The following is a 15264-nucleotide window of genomic DNA, read 5'->3' as shown; positions in this document are numbered from 1 at the left end:
ACTTGGGCCAATTCTCTTTACTATATATATGCTTCCAATAGGTAAAATTATCAGGCAGCATAGGATACATTTTCACTGTTACGCTGATGATACTCAGCTTTACTTATCCATAAATCCTGATGAGCCCAAGCAGTTAGATAGACTACAAGCATGTCTTGAAGACATAAAAACTTGGATGACTTTACATTTTCTGCTTCTAAATTCAGACAAGACAGAAGTTGTTGTCTTGGACTGGAGTCTTTGAAAATGAAACTGCTTAGTCAATCACTTAACCTGGATGGCATTAAATTGACCTCCGGTAATCAAGTAAAAACCTTTAGTGTTATTTTTGACCCGGACATGTCATTTAAATCCCCTCCCTCCCCCCCACATGCTCTGCCGCCCCACCCACCTGACCGCCAACCGTAGCCCTGCGTCCGGCCACGGGCAAGAGCCACAGTAGGGATATTTTGTAAAGAAGAATGGGCAACACGTTCAGTGTCTAGATGACCAACAGGCATGTGTTACAGAAATACCCCAAAAGACTTGCAGCTGTAATGGCAGCAAATGGCTGGATAGAAATACACGCCATCATACTGTTGTGTTGCTCTAGGAGGTCAGATCTAAATAAAATAGATTGAAGTTTGTGATTGTAGCATGACAAAATCAAAAAAGGTTCAAGGTGTATGAATACTTATTCAAGGCACAGCATAACCTTCACAAAGACAGTGAGATGTTGAGGTTTGGAGTTTTGTTTTCATGTTTTTGTAAAAAAAATATTTTTGACAAGAATAAAAAACAAGTAAAAACATGCCTGTCTATATCTCAGGCACAATCCTATGTGATTAGGTTCACTATAATTTCTAAGGTTTTTGTGAAGAATAAAAGAAAAAGTTCATATTCTTAATGAATAAACAAAACAGAAACCTAAAAACATCAAAACAAACACATCCCATCTCCTCAAAGGCAGGAAGGAAAATAACATACGACATTCTGTAAGATGAAAGGAGTAGCTAGACTCTTTGTTTGTGAGAAATCCCATTACCAGTTTGATGTCACTTTTATGTCTGCCTGTTAATTTCAAGGCCCCAGGCAGCAGCAAAGTTTATCACTCCAAAAAATGGAAAACAGCTGCAGTCATTTGAGCCACGTGTATCCCAGGGTCACACGCAGCAGCATTTTGTTCAGGTCTCCAAGAAACCACGTCATATTAAACACATGCAGATCCGTAGAGCATGCTCTTCAGGGTATTAATTTGTGCTATATTAAATTTTGAGACAAAATACCTCTGCAAGATCTACTTTTGTTATGCTATCATTTGAACTAGGATAAATGTGTGCGACAGACTGAAAAGGGCAAGAATGTTACGTAATAAAAAAGCAAATCTCGTGGAGAACCTCATAAGTCATGCACATTACAGAGAGACTTTCTGTTTGCCTTTGGTGTTTTACACAATTAAAGGATTTGGTTAAACAGGACGAATTCCTTCATGCTGGTTGAAAACAACAATAATAGTTGGAGATTTTAGAGTCAAATTCAGTCTCTTTGTATGCTTAGGACTCTTTTTTAAAAGAATTCACAGCAGCCAGGATGAAAATGAAGAAAACAATTGGGATGGAGCTCATTAGCTCAGTTAAAGAAGTGTAATTTGTGGTGAAAAAGTCTTGACATATTCTGAAGATGTGACTTTCAGTAACGGAGGGAATGTCATGATCTGCATGTGGGCATGGAGTTTTACTTTCTTTATTCTCCTGTATTTGGTTTTGAGTTGAAGTTCCTTGTCTGTTTCTCTGCACTTCCCTGTTTTCTTTTTTAGTTGTTATTTTAGTTAATTCATTGTAGTTTAGATTCATGATTAATTATTGTGTTTAAATGTTACTGTTACTTCCCTGGACTCCCTACTCTTCTGTGTTTATTAGCCTCCCTCCTTAAGATGCCCAGCATACTCCCTGTCAAAAGCTGCTCCCTAACCCTAATTGATCCCTTTTTTATTCACGTATCTAATAAATGTTGTATATGCCATGAAGTGACCAGCCAGCAGTAATCTATAATTGCAGCTATACATGTGCACTGTTCATCCTTTTTTCTGGGCAGAGTGTGCATCTTTATGCTATCGCCATTATTTTTGATATCCAGATTAGATCAGACAGACACTGGCTCTGCCATCCAAGTGGAGAGCAACAACAAAAGTGCTAGCATTAGGCTCCATCAGACTTCTCTGACATCTTCACAGTCATCATCCGCCATTATGTTTACTTCATTAATCAGAAATCAAACATCAGCCTTTCATGTGACACAACACCATGAGCCTGTGTGTGGATGCGAGCCTGAGTTTTTGAACACCTGCTGTCGTCAGCTTTCTGAAGCTCCAGTCTAATTTATGTGTTTGGTTCCACAGGATGCCCTGGAATGGTTGGGAGTGGATCTGTCTGTGTGTAATTATGTGTGTGTGTTTATCAGGTGTGTTGTTGGGGATGGTTATATTGATACTATTGATCTAGTGCCTGCAGATGCAGCCTCATAAACCAGCCTTGACTTTCCAGTCCTGGCCCACATTCATTGCAATCAAACCTTGTCACACCCCTTATGCTGGAGGCCAACTTTGGCCACCCTCAACCTTCATTAGCATTCAGACAGACAACAGCTGTTACTGCCAAACCCTTCAGGTGATCTGATATATTGGGTCATTGCTAGACTCTATTAGATATTCCACCTAACCCAGCATGTAGTGTCATCTGCTTTCAGATAGATGCACATAATACAGTTTGACAATAACACGTTTATTTTGTTTATTGAAAGATTGGCCTGAATATTCAAAAGGAAAACTGAAAGCATAAAATGGATTCCTGCTTTATTCAATCTATTACTACAAAATGTAAATCACAGAAGCCAAAGAGCTAAACTTCATTCACAAACAAAGTGGGTTTCTGTGTGAAAACAGTTTCTATATAGTTTCAGCATACTTTATAATATACATTATATTCATCTTAATAGTTAAACACCCCCAAAAAATTGGATAAACAGTAAAACAAAAACAAAATGCAATGCCAGCTGGTAATCACATCTTGAACAAAGTAACTCAGTATGGTTTATACTGCTAACACAGTTTTGCATCCTATGAGTTTTTACCTAAGGCTTCCCATGGCACCTTTAAAGTGAGATGTAAATGACCTTTAAAAAGGTTCCTCAGTTAGATTTTAGGTGTCATCCTCACCCATTTATCTAAATACAATTATGCCCAGCTTAAAAGACTCAGTCAAAGGCCAAGGTTTAAAAACAACCATCCCTATGTTTGGCTGGAAATAACATAGCAGAACAGCATATGTAAATAATTTAGGTTGTATGTTTCTTTTATCTGCTTTTATCTCCAAGGTGCAAACATCATAGTCTAGTGAGTGCAATCAGATCAGGCATCGCTTGTTTTATTTGGAATTGTTTACTAATTGCAACAACAGACTATGAGTATGAGTATTATTAAGACGTTTAAGAAGCACTCTACACCAAAGCAATGCAAAATGGCCTGTGCTAATCACATACAAGAAAAAGGTAAGTTTTATATATATATATATATATATATAACTTACCTTTTTGTAGTGTAAAAACGCTTATGTTCCAGGTTATCAACGGCAGCAATAGACTGTGGGTGGAGGAGGTTTGGAAAGCTGAAAGGGGGTCACAATTTGCTAGCTTTGTAATACCTAGGGGTCTGTAATATGTGCCATTATGGTACCAGGTGACACCAGCAAAGCTGGAGAAATGCTAAGCAATTTTTACAGTGGGCCCAAATTTTAAAGACTATGTGTTCCCATTAACACACTGTTTTTTGTTTCATGACTGAGCATCACACATTTACCAACTGCACCTACTACTAGATTACAAACTACAGGATTTTTCAGACCATCTAAAGAAAACTGAGCACATCAAACTATTGTGGAAACTCTCTAGAGGGTGACAGTTCGAAGGAACTAACCAGTAGCTGGCGGTAATAGAAGAAAGTCAGAATTTGAATGGGTTATATTTCTGTTCCACTCTCCCATAACATGAAAGAGATAAAATGTTAAATATGTTATGTTTAACGGCCAAGAGAATATTATTTAAGAGTGTTGACTGCTCCTTTTAAGAATTTAGAACATTTATTTGAGACTGCGAGTTTGTTTGTTGGATTTGGAGTAATTTAAATGTTGGCTATAATCTAAATATATATATAACTTCCATCTTAACGAACAACAATATCATGTTTGGACTGGATTAAGTATTTATGATAGTGGCGGATGCTGGTCTTTCAAGGAGGAGAAACTCAATTTCAAGATTGTTGATTTGCTCATTTCGCTGTCAATCAAGAAGGGATTCAGCCTCAGACAGATCATCCAATCATCATGCAGAAGCTGAGCGTCCGGGCCAGCCGGGGCCAGCCCACTGCCCCATGGACCCCCAGAGACGCTGAGCATCCGATGGTCGGGACAAAGCCCAGCATTTTTACTTCTCTATTGAACTCACTGTTTAAAGCCCTGTAAAGCTGCAGTGAGAGGAAAGCCGCGTCGTTACCAGTGATAAGAAGCTGATTCTGAACAAAGGTTGAGCACGTTGTAGCGCATATTTAGTCAATGACACACATATTTAGTCTACACACAACAGTATATATTTGATCACTTATTTTTGACATTTTAGGGGAAGCTGAGCTTCCCTTGCAGTCTTAGAGCAATCGCCACTGTTATGATAAATATATGTGAAAAACATTTTATTCAGAAATGTCAATTTGTAAAATGAAGTCCAATTACCTTCAGGTTCAACATGTGATTTATTTGGTTTCTTTCAATAAGACCCTTCATTATTTACTGTGTTTTAGTCTTGACTATCTGAGTTTCTCTCTATTGCCTTTTAGTTTGTTTTATATCACAATGTGATTGTAGTTAGTTAGGTGATCATTTGTATAATGTCCACTGCTCTTCTGTGCTTATCTTCATAATGTTGTATAGTTAAAAATAATGTTAAAAAAAATGTCGCACTGTTAGTGTTGTGTCCCAGCCCCTCCTTTCATTGGTTGTCAGCAATACGGATTTGCAGTTGGGTCAGTAATCTGCTCACACCACCCGGCTGTGTTCAGATCCGCCTCAGAAAATTCAAACATGTTTGTTTGACTGAGACTGAGGGTGGATCACAATTTTGTTCTGAATCTCCCTGCCAACTGTCTGCAACTAATGCAGATTGATGCAGACTTTCCCTGACTGGGAAAGAACAAGAGGTACAAGCCCAAATTATCTGAAACAACATTTTGTATTATTTTGTACTATTTACTATTCTTCAAAGTGCTCTACATAGCCTGTGGAGCACTTTGTGAATTCAATCTAGGTGAACAATTTAAGATTTCATTTCCCAGTATACAATGTCTGATTGCTGTTCATAGCCTGCCACCAAAGTGCATACATACTAGCATGAATATTTGAGGGGGTTATTTTCAATTCAAAATCAATGAAAATAAATCCATAATTTATTTTTCTTTTTTTCTGTTGTACCATGCTTGTGTCAGGCTGTAACCTAGAGTAGGTACCAGAAAATTATTCATATGTACAATTAAACTTCTATCATACAGATGAAAGATTATTAAACCAAAGTGCTTAAAGCATTTGGAAAAAGTATAAAATCTTTTACTTTTGGGCAAATGATTAAGTCACATAATCTCATGTCAAAAAATTTGTATTTTGCAGTAAACAAGAAGGTCAATGGTGCATTGAAAATATTTTATTTATTTTGTGTCAATACATAATTAGACATTTATATTTTCATAGAAATAGTATATATATATTTATATGTATACCTTGGGATGTGAACGATAGCAGTGTCATGCTAGCCCTCATGAACAGGTTTTATCCCATGAACATCAAAATGTCAACACAGATGTTGTGATTGTACATAAAACACAGACTCTGTTGTTCCGCTATGAATCCATGCTTCTTGGTTATTTGCTTAAACTTAAATTACAATTATAAGCCGTAAGCAAAAGGCCTCATTCTTTACTAGTCTAGGGCCTTAGTGGGATTATCTAAGGTTCTTTGCTTATTCAGTTATCTACAGTGTAGGCATGTCTAGGGGGGATTAAGCCATTTTGTAGGCCTCAGTTGGTTAACAAAAATGTAAACTTAAGTTTGATTTAAGGGGGTGTATTACAGGGACTAACTGTGCTACGGGGACATGAGATTAGTTAACTCACACTGTAGCCATAACGAGGGTTTCATACATCCAAACAAATATCTTACTGAGGAAAGATGCAATAGAGAGTAAGCCTCCTGCAGCAGTGCATTAATGGACACAAAGCAGAACAAGGATTTACAATTAGTCGAACACAATTAGACAAGCAGAATGACTTATCTGATCCTTCATCATGCTAATTTCCTTTTCCTGGAATGGTTTCTATCAGTGATTTCCTCGTATTTGCTCTAATGTTGGCACCTTCATATTACAACAGACATGTTAACATACAAACTTCTCACAGTGACTTTCCCACTGGGTGCAAAGACCTTCTGTGGTGCTCTGCATCAGTAGCAACTTGAATTCAGGAGTACACTTTCCTTCTGAGTTTGTGTTCGTCCCTCTCTCTGTCTCTCTCTTTTGGTCTCATTAAGGGTTGAGCTCCATATTTGCACGTTTGACTGGGTGCTCACCTTGAGCAGCTGTTCAGCCACCTCCTGTAGCTTCAGATAGACAGTGACTGAGCTGTCTGGCCCAAACCTGCCTTCTGCCACATCCTCAAATGGGTCCCTTTGGACAGCAGCCAGCAAAGGGAATAGAGTTGGCGGATGAGTGAGTGTTTAAGCGTGTGTGTTTGTGTGCTTGGATTAGACCAATACAGAAAAAGTACTGCTTCATGCTCAATAGTATTACAGTCATTAGGCACAGTTGTGCTTTTATCACCCTCTACTTCAGTTTGATTGTGGCACCCAGAAAGGTGTTCTCAGAACGTGTTCTGAGAACACGTTCTGAGAACACGTTCAGAACGTGTTTCCTGAGATTGATCAAGAAACAAAATAAAAAGTTAGTTATCCAGCTGGCTGCAAGCACTTGACATCCAAGGACATGTTTTCCGATGGCACTTTTCAGGTTGGCCAAATATTGTCTTCAGTCAGCTCAGAAAAATCCGTAGAAAATCTGACTTTTTCATGTTATATGTTCAGTTGAAAGTTATCTTAACCAAAGGCGCTGTGAGTCAAAATTGATTGACCATTAGATCATCCCAACCACCTTTCAACTACATTAAGACATCAATGGATGTCTTTCTGTAAAGGTCTTTTCAGCTTTCACTTTTTAACCACAACTTTCCCTCGCTTAGACAGACAATAACTTGCCTTTTCTATGTCTATTCAACAACAATTTGCTCAGGCAAGTAGCCTTGATGATCCAAAAAGTCCTTTGGATTTACCAAATTCCTTCCATTTTTTTTTTATTCATGCTCTATATTATGATTATTTATTAAATTATTAATCTGAGTATGAGTAAAAGAAATAATAATCCAGGGTTTGCTCAAGAATGATGCTACATTTTCCGCAAGTTTGGCCGTCATTAGGTCTGTATAGTTCCTGCATTTTCATACATTGATCTGTTCACCAACATTCACCACTTTCCTGCTAGTTTAACTTGAAGTGGAAGACAGAGTATCAGAGACAGAAATGACCTTAATTATTCATCTGAAGTTTACATTGACTCATTACAGCCATGTGTTAGATTTTACTTTTATTCATTTCATTTATTCATTTTATTTATTTTATTTCATTTATTTCAACCTTACTTTGTCAAAGATGAATTTTGTAATACAAAATATAAAGAAAGCTAAATCTGGTGCATAAAATGAGATTTATTGTGAAATTTCTCTAATCCATACTAGGTCAAAATTACAGGACCAAATATATATTATTCCGTTCAAAGTCCCTGAGCAAGTTGCAACTAAATAACACACTGTTTGTAGTCATCAACAGGCTTCTAGCGTAGTTCTGGCTGGAAATTGGATCATATCTTCTGAGCATAATTTGTAGAACTCATTTAAATGGACATAGCCTCTAGGCAAAGGCCTTTACAGTAGCTTATTTATATAGCTGCTTCATCTGTTCCAAAACAAGTTCCAGTGGACATTTCGTATTACTTTCCAATGATCTGACCAAAGTTGACAGCCTTAGATAAATTAAGACCCAAGCCTAGAGATTGGAACACCAATGTTTCCGTCCACAGTGAAGCAAATTTCACACCAACATGTACAAAAACGGTGCTGACCAAAAAAGAAGAACCCCAACTTCAAAGCCAACAATACCATTGCTAGCTTTCTCCATAAGTCATACCTTATGGAGAAAGGTTTTAGGGTCAAACGAGACAATGATAAAGCTGTGTAGCCCCAGTGACAAGAAGAATGTTTGGAGGAGTCAAGGTGAAGCTGTTAAACCAAAGAAAACTGTCTCACATGTCTAGCATGGCGGTAGTAGGATCATGGTAAAGGGGTACTTTGGTGCTGGTGGGACTAGTGTATTGTACAATTGCTGGACCAATAAAAAAAGGAGGAGGACTAACTTCACATTATTCAACTTCATCTCCAATCCAGATTTAGCTGGTTGAAGCTGGCACCTAACTGCGTATTCCTACAGGGCAATGATCCCAAACATATCTGAAAACAGGTTTTGGAATGGATAAGGCAGGCCAACGCTAGGCTTCTGGAGTGGCCCAGACCTTAAACTTTCAAAAACATGCAAACTCTTCCTTACAGCTGGATATGGGCCACGGAAACAACAAATTTAAATAATCTCTACAAGTCCTGCTGATAAGAGTGGTCAAATATCCAGGGAGAATTATACCACGACAACAGCAAAGTTGCATGTTGTTTCATCCGCCTCCCCCAAATAAATCAATCAGTCAAAGCCCAAAATTTAAATGGCCTTCATTAGTAGATTATTAGTAGATTATTAAATAACTGGTGGTGATGGGTGGTTCTTAAAAGCCAAAACTGTTTGGATCAAAACGGTGAGGTGTGACTTAGACATCTTAAACATATCAAGCTTAGCTTGTCATAAACAGTTTTGGACCTAATCACCCCAAGCTGCTTTTAACATCAGAGGAAATTCAATAAACTTTGAAATGGTCCTTTGAAGGGCAGAGGAAGGAAATAGTTAGGTTTAGAGCCCTGATTAGAAAACTACAAAGTATCCAGGGTCTGACAAAAGTATTCATACCCCTTCATCATTTTTTTTACATTTTGTCATGTTGCAACCACAATCTTTAATGTATTTTCTTGGGATTTTGATCATCGAGAACACAAGGTTGTAAAGTGGAAGGTAAAGGATTCAGGACTTTCATAATTGTTATTGTATCTATTCAGGCTCTTTTACCTTAATGTCTTTAAATAAAATCTGGAAAGTTAATGTAGCCCATTTTGTTAATTCTGTTAATCACAACATCTCCATAAAAATCTGGGCCTCCTCCAGATCTCCACTTCACAATGACTGCATGTTGAAAGCAGGGCAGTGAATAAAACAAAAACAGGGTGGGCGGTTTAAAAATATCTCCAGATTTGCTGAGTGGAGTCTTTCCTCTGGCTTTCATCTGCTTTACCTGTGCAGACGGAGAAACAACAATGGCTTTAAATCCTCACAGCTTCTTACAGGCTACCTCTGACTCTACCTCAGACCTGCAGGTGCTTTGCTTTGGATAAAGCCTGACATCCATCTCCCCTCCGACTGATTTATCTGTTACGCTTGTTGTTTAAATCTGCCGTTTGACAATGGCAGCCACTGCGCCCTACACTGTGCCCTACTTCTGTCATTTCCTCAAGAAGCGCATGCCTCGACAATTACAAATCTGATGATTTTACTCTGTCTGTGCAACAGTAAAAAAGCTGATATTTTTACACACCAAACCTCAGAGTATACATCACTTTCAGCGTTTTCTGCTTAAATAAAAGAAGATCTGATGGTGAAAACCTGACCAAATGTTTTGTAATTGTCTAGGCTAATAAAAGACAGTTGCTGCAGAGAGTCACAGTAATACAATCCAGGTATATGCTTATAAGTAGTGAAAAATGGTCGATTCTTCCCTTCCTCTGTGTTCGACCTTTTCATTTATTCCTACAGCCTGTAAATTTTCTCACTTGTTTACCGGGTGAAGCGGCCATTCCAGCCAGTCTGGGACAAAGAGGTGATAAATAAGCAGAGAAGCGAGGGATAGGCAGTGGGGCGGGCCTAGAATAGGAGAGCAAAGAGCTCATGCGGAGCGGCAAAAGGCGGCTAACGGAGAGTATGAGAGTGGATATAATGAGAGTGGATATATAAGAATCAAGGGAGCTTGGCTGGGGGCTGGCGCTGAAATGAAGAACTAAGAAAGAATGGTTAGAGATTAATAAAAAGGGAGACAGAGTTTTCAACAAAGTGAAGGAAAATGAGGGTAAAGTCATGAATGAAAGAACAAAAGAGGCTGAGGACAGGAGACGGTTGGAGAGGGGCTGATGAAAGAGGAAGAAGGTGGATAAATGGATAGCAGGTTGAGACACTGTCCACACCAGTCTGAAGATTTAAAAAAGGAACAAAATGGCTGCTTTTCTCCCAGCTCAAGACAGTATCAAAATCTAACCTAAATGTGTGTATGCATGAACACATCCGGGCTGATGATTAGAAGACATCTCATCCAGCGGAGCACTCAGGCGTGCACTCATTATCTCTAATAAGGAGAACCTCTGCTGACTTTAGTCTGGAAGTGTTTTTCTGACTGACTTTCGGACTGAACTCAATTGGTTGCTGGCGGTCCGGACAGAAAAACAGAAAAGTCTAATTGAACAGAAGCCCAAAAGAAGACAGTGAAGCCTAATCTTCAGTTAAGTAATTTTGATTAAGTCTTTTGCTCCTTTCTATGAATAGTTGATGAAGTGCTAACTGAATAAGTGAGAAGGTCATATTTTCTCAAGAATTTCCAAGTGTGCAAATAGTTAGGTTTAAAAAAAAAAATAACATTCTTATTTTTCAGGGAGTTAAACTATTTTTACATTTTGTTAAAACAGATTTATCTTTTATTGCTTCAACATAATCCTTGATTGAAAAAAATCTCTGCAGCTCTTTGACAGTGGGCCTTGTAACTTTTATACGTCTTTTATCATCCTCCTTACTGTGTGTAGTGGCAATAGTGGCAAGACAAATTTGGATCCATATTCTGCCTTGTTATGTACAGTTTCAGTTGTTAAAAAAATATTATTGACCCGACTGTAGATATGGGCAAGTAGTTATTCTATCAGCCAATTCCTGATTTAGGAAGTTATCTCCCTTGCTTTCTTGTCTTTCCTATTTTGAAGAATAGCTTAGTGTCAAAATGAGGCGAAATCCTTCCATGTATCCATGCAAGAAATTAATTAAACCCTCACAATTAAATCAATGAAATATAAATCACTGAATATTCACATTCTAAAGCTGTGAAGTCCGGGAGTCCCATTCATGCTATTAATTCTCTTTTCTTTTACAGAAGTGTATCACTATATTGAAACAAAAACAATTTCACATGATGAAATGAGAGATTAATCTTTAGAGTATCACATGAATCATGATCATAATACATGGATACGATGTCATAAAAAAAGAGAATGAAGGATGATTTCATTGAAAATCATGTTAACCATATAAAGTTAAATTGAACATTTATGTACATAAAAATAAATCATTTTCCAATGATTTTACTATTTTAATTCCTTTTGTTTATTTTACCAATATTTTAATGATATAAAACATGTTTGATTGTTTGAATTGTTTTTTGGTGACACAAAATAATTTTTTACTACATAAACAAAACCCTCCCCTTGCATATGTTCACATTTAACCAATGTAATCAAACTAATCCAGCTCCGATTGCCCTGCAATTACGTCACTTTCAATAATGTTGCCTTAAAATGGTGATTTTTGTCACCTGCTAAGAAGTGATATTAGCATCCAGTTTGCAAATGGAGTATTTAATCTGCCTTATAATGTCTTTAGTTCTTTCCTATTAATTATTATTATCAACATCAAAGCACAGTGGGTCTTTTAATGATGTGCGATTACAGTGCGCGCTTGATCAGTTATGTATGCATTTTGCCATGATCCGGTTTGTGCATGTTCAGCAGATGATCACTAACAGCATTGTTACGCTGGAATGATGTTGAATGAAGTGTTGAAAAGATTTAACATAGGAGAAATATCATGGCTTTTGTTTGTGACTGGCTCCAAATCAGAGCTTAGATAATCCTACATAGAATCTTATATTCTCATCTATTTTTAATATTTTTATTTTTGACAACCCAAATCTGTTGACATATGTACAGAAGATTCTCTCTCCCTGTCATCTCTCATTCTATCTATACCTCCTTCTGGCCAAAGTGACAGCAATGACATTTTTGCGTCCCAGTTAGCATCCGCATTTCAAACGTACTAAATCCACATGCAAACATTGTGCCCGCAAACGGTTTCAGGCTTTGAAAATCGCATTGCGGGTGGTAAGGGATGACATTTGCATATCCTCCTCCCATGAATTTGCGTGTTTGGGTCATTATCATATCTATTGGAATAAATATAGGCAGACATGCTAAAAAGTTTGAGCCAGCAGTTTTGCTGATTTTGCACACGCAATCCGATTACCACCTTGTTTGTAGATCAGCTTTGCTGACGCAAACAGGTTTGTGTGCGGTTTATAACGTAGCATATCACTCCGCTCCGCCCTGCCCTTTGGAGGTTTATATTGACCCCCACCTAACTCCATCTGGCATCTGGCGAAATCAGAATCAGGTAAACTTTTGCCAGATGGCCGTATGCACGACACCGCCCTACGCCGCCCTGTGTCAACCTACGCCGCCCTGCGGAGGCAGTGTAATTGCTGTTATTGACCATAAAGGATGCATAATTAGTAGTACCTTGTAGTAAAGAGTTTGTAACGTGGCAGAGAGGACCAGAGATGGGCACTGTGAAAATTCTGGGTGTATCTGATAACAGCCATTGACTGAGCGGCTGTCAAGGCTGTTCTGTTTGTGTCACTAAAAATCACATCACGTTACCTTTTCAAACCATGGGGCCGCCTTGCTATTGATGATTCCGTTCACATTGAAATGGTACTAAATTGTAAAACGAACCAAACTGTGTAGAGCTGACCTGACCCAACCCGACCTGACCCTGTAAGGTAGATACTATGGAAAGGAGGATACTAATGGAAAAGGGGCAAAAGTTTAACTCACAAGTGGGTGAGGGACTCCTTGTCAATCCTCGAACTCAACCATGGCTACATTCAAGTATTGTGACAAATCTGTGATGCTGTTGGCCCAATTTCTTCCTTAAGGACATGGAAACCTTGTTAAAGTGGATGGCATCAAGGTATTTGTTATATCAAGGCATTTTAAATAAAAAAAATGGTGGACTCCACCAGTAAACTGAAAATGAGTAGTCATTCAGTCTTTCAAAATGGCAATGATCCAAAACATATGGCCAGAGCAACACATAAATGATTCACCAGAAGTTTAGATTTTTCAGTGTGAGATTATGCTACTGCAATAGTAAATTAATCTATTTTAAGACTTTTTACAACCTTTGCTAGTAAATGGCTGAAATTGTATATTGTACCATCAATAAGGTTTTATTCTAGCTGTCTATTTTGGGATCAAATGTATACTTCCATGCATTTACACTTACATTGGATGGATTCTTGTTCTGTCTGACTTTTGTTCTATTTGATTTTGTTTTCCCCTACTGAGAGTGGAAAAAGGACTCCTAGAGCCTTGCTCTCAGTGACAGATCTAGGTCTGGTATAGAACCCATGACTGAGTGTGTCCTCTTTCGGCCTTCACTTCCTGGCATCCCTGTTGATCTTCAGCCAGACCACATGGGAAACCCGGCCAAATTCCAGATTGCATTAGGGGATAATGCCCCATCCATATTCCCTGCTCGTCCTGCTGTGGACCACAAACAGCATATGGTGCTGAATATGCAATGATATACAATGAAGCCTGAAAATGAAGCCTGGTAATTTTACAGTCGGAAGTTATAATAACTCATGAGTGGGTCAGGGACTCCTTGTAAATCCTTGAATTCAGCATTAATCATATCTGTACTCAGTCGTCACTGTGCTGGCAAAATATAGGTGGGGGTAATAAGCCTGTCAGGTCTGAAATGCTGAACTAATGGGGGTGTTTAAAGTTCCAGTTAGTGGGGCAAAAGAACAGATGCATCATTTAACTGATGTTAACGTCAGAGAAAAAGGCTGGAGACAACACTCTTCATGCAATACTTGTGACCCAAGGATAAAACTCAAACTGCAATCAAGGCTAAGACTGTTGAGGGTTCAAGCAATCACAGTAAGAGGAGCACCAAACGGCAATGTGCTTACAAGAGCGACACCAACACAGTGAGACAAGAAGAGAGATGAGCTGCTACACAGAGAGCAGGAACAAAGACAGAAAGGGAATAATGCAGATGGACCAACAGAAAACATGAAAGCTAATTAAAGTTGTGTGCTGACTGATACCTGGACCAGCTGATCTTGAGTTCCCCCACCTTTGAGTTGTTAACCAGATGTTAAACTGACATTAATGTTCAATAATTAACACCCGGGGTGCCATGCTACCAATGAGGAGTAACAAAAAACATATGAATCAGGACGCTCTTGTCAAGAGTCCGCTGTACATCAGCTGCAAGGAGGCTACGGTCCTGTTTTGGATGCAGCAAAATTCATTTTTCTGTCGGCTGTTTCCAGTTTGGCTGCCTTTAGTTTTGCAGGTTTGTAGAGCTCTCTGTTGTGTCAAGAAGATTCCTTTAAGGGTTTATCCTGTTCTTCAATGTTGAATGGCTTTCTGTTGGTCTCAGGGTCTGCAAGAAACACAGTTACTTCCTGAAGCACAGTTCCGCAATACTTAAAAAATAGTTATAAATATTATTGTTAAGTAAGTGACCATTTACTGAACCCCATTACCCCTATTGCCCTGATTTGGTAACCCTTAGCTACACTGCAGATTAGGTGCTTAGGACTTAAGTATTTGTAGCAGATGTGCTGGAGACAGAATACCAACTGTTGACGGTTACGTGTCATAGCATGTTAGAAATATAGCTTTAAGAGCGACACCAACACAGAGAGACAAGGAGACCATCCAAAAATGTTCAGAGAAGAGATGATTTGTTTGCACTAACAAGAAAAAAGATCCAAAAAGACATCTACAGCTTTGAATGTTCCTAGAGATGCAATTAGAAGTATAGTTTTCAGGTTTAAAGTTGAAGGAACAGTGGCTATATGATCTGCTGGCAGAAATAGGGAGCTATC

At 38.4% G+C, this 15264-nt stretch overlaps 1 protein-coding gene across 1 annotated transcript in view; it reads right to left on the bottom strand.

Annotated features, from left to right (window-relative positions):
• Positions 1 to 5698: 5698 nt before the first annotated feature.
• fndc5b (fibronectin type III domain containing 5b) overlaps positions 5699 to 15264 on the bottom strand; it is a 43387-nt gene continuing 33821 nt past the window's right edge. The window contains exon 6 of the mRNA XM_047384658.1: positions 5699 to 14816. The gene's annotated coding sequence lies outside the window, so the exon portion shown is untranslated. The remainder of the gene's footprint in view (positions 14817 to 15264) is intronic.

The sequence above is a fragment of the Girardinichthys multiradiatus genome, chromosome 13, assembly GCF_021462225.1.
Source record: "Girardinichthys multiradiatus isolate DD_20200921_A chromosome 13, DD_fGirMul_XY1, whole genome shotgun sequence".
Lineage (NCBI taxonomy): Eukaryota > Metazoa > Chordata > Actinopteri > Cyprinodontiformes > Goodeidae > Girardinichthys > Girardinichthys multiradiatus.
Note: the sequence above shows the minus strand (reverse complement) of the source record. Positions and strands in the feature narration are given on the sequence as shown.